Raw genomic sequence first — 2,360 nt, forward strand, 5'->3', positions numbered from 1 at the left:
ACTGCTCACAACCATCTGTGGGTCCAGTTCCAGAGATCTGATGCCCTCTTCTGGACCCCACAGACAGCTGGTATGCTCATGATACACAAACATGAATGCAGGCAACATGCTCATAATAATAATAACTAGCAATAATAATAATGAAACAAGTAATAAAAAATATTCTTTTTCCTTCAGATAAGAACAAATCTTTATACTAACCACAAAATTTTGTTCCAAAATTCACAAATAAAACTTCTAGTATTAAAAAAAAAAAAACAAACCTACAGATAACTTTCGAAACCCTTAAAGAAATGAAAACAAACAATCACATCTCCCCTCTTCCTCCAACAACATCCACAAAGCAAAACACTAAATGACTACAGTTATGTTCTGGGGACTGTGAGTAAAACTTAAAACTACCTAGCTCTGGTAACCATAAAAGATGGACCAAAATCCACTCAGACTGCCTTCCCCACCTCTCACTCTCTCAAAGAAAGACAAGATGGATCATCAATGGCAAAGGTCGGGAAGCAGCATCTACAGCCAGCTTCACACAGGAGGGAACTGTGCCTCGAAGCCTCATGGTCTTGGATGCTCTGTACAGAGAAACTCCTCTAGTAATGAACTATAGAGATGACCCCTGTGATGGTTTGTATATGCTTGGCCCAGGGAGTGGCACTATTAAAGGTGTGGCCTCCATGGAGTAGGTGTGTCACTGTGGGTATGGGCTTTAATACCTTAGCTGCCTGGAAGGGAGTATTCTGCCAGCAGCCTTCAGATGAAGATGCAGAACTCTCAGCTCCTCCTGTGCTGTGCCTGTCTGGATGCTGCCACGTTGCTGCCTTGGTGATAATGAACTGAACCTCTGAACCTGTAAGCCAGCCCCAATTAAATATCATCCTTTACAAGACTTGCCTTGGTCATGGTGTCTGTTCACAGCAATAAAACGCTAACCAAGACAATTCCTGAGAACATAGTCTTAAGATTATGTTTCTTTTAGCTTAAACACTGTCCCTCATGGTGGCTTCAGGGATGAATGGACCTTGCCAGGTCTCAGTGGCCCTGAACAAGATTGGTGTAGTGGGCTTGAGCCTTGCTCATTAGACACTCACAGCCCTACACAAACAGCCAGAGTAGTAGACAGTTAGTTCCCTTCTTCTTGGCTTCTTTTCTCTCTCTGGAGTATACTTGTCATTGTCCCCTGGGCTGGATTCTGCCACTGGCTAGAGAGTGGTGGGAGGAGTCAGCAGCTGGAGGGGTCCCCTTGTCACTGCTGCCACTGAGCTTTAGACGCATGATAACAACAAAGTCCAGAAATAGACACATTGCTTCTGGGCCTCACTGAGCAGGGACACCCTGAGAGGAGATGTGAGGCTCATAGGAACCCAGGTCACATGGCCTAGACATACAGTGGCTGATCCAGAGCTTGTCCTGTTGCTTGTCTTCCTGTCTCCAGGGTGCCTGTCATCAGCTAAGGAAACAGGCTTGACCTGCCAGCTCCACACTGCCTCTCTTGCTTCACCAGCCAAGGCCATACCGTGAGATAAACGCTGATCTGTAGGTTCAGCCGGGTGCATCTGAATGATTTCAATTCACAGTCGTGCGGAGAGCAAGTGACCCGGTAACCAGGCATTTGCAGGGGCACGCTATACCTTGTCTAAGTGGATACCTGCTCAGGCACACACACTTGGGAATCCCTTTTTTGTTCTGAGAAACTGTCATCCCACCCTCCCTCCCAGCAACCATGGACTACTATTGTTTGCTTTTTTTACTCCTGGGAGTCTACGAGAGCCTCCTATAAACCAAGCAATTCTTGGGGGCTCTAGTGCAGGGATCCTGATACCCTATATGTGTGTACCAAGGTTCCTACACTCTCCCACACCTGAGAGACAGGGAGTAGAGTGTATGCCCTATCCAGGGCTTCCACAGTAGGGATGTCAGTATTGGCTTTTCAGAAGCAAGGAGTCACTCAGAACTGGATCTGCCTCCACTGGTCTGGACACACACTATCCACAGAATCGAGGTAGTTAAAGACCTGGAGGCTGGAGTAGAAAGGGCCTTCTGCATTTCTAAGAATTTCCATACAACCCAAGGCAAAAGGAAACAAACACATGAGGGCATTTCTGAACCGGGTTTGATGTGTTGCTGTGCCCTCAGATAGGAGAAGCCAAACAGCCCCTCCCCCAGGTTCCGTTCTTAAGCACATCTATCAAGAAAGAACAGGTTTTTTGTGAGACCCCAGCAGGCCCTGGCGCTCTGGGACCACTGTCTAGCTTGGCGAGGTCTCCTGGGAGTGCTGGCCATTAAAGCCATGTGATATGAAGCTGCAGAACCCCTGACGAAGCGAAGCGTCCCCCACTATGCAGCCAGGCAGATGG

General features: G+C 47.5%; 1 non-coding gene across 1 annotated transcript; it reads right to left on the reverse strand.

The window, feature by feature from the left end:
• Positions 1–435: 435 nt before the first annotated feature.
• LOC120100492 (small nucleolar RNA U3) lies at positions 436–644 on the reverse strand. The gene has a single exon (XR_005500224.1). It is a non-coding gene; the product is annotated as a small nucleolar RNA U3 (small nucleolar RNA).
• Positions 645–2,360: the final 1,716 nt, after the last annotated feature.

This window comes from Rattus norvegicus, chromosome 1, assembly GCF_036323735.1.
Source record: "Rattus norvegicus strain BN/NHsdMcwi chromosome 1, GRCr8, whole genome shotgun sequence".
NCBI lineage: Eukaryota > Metazoa > Chordata > Mammalia > Rodentia > Muridae > Rattus > Rattus norvegicus.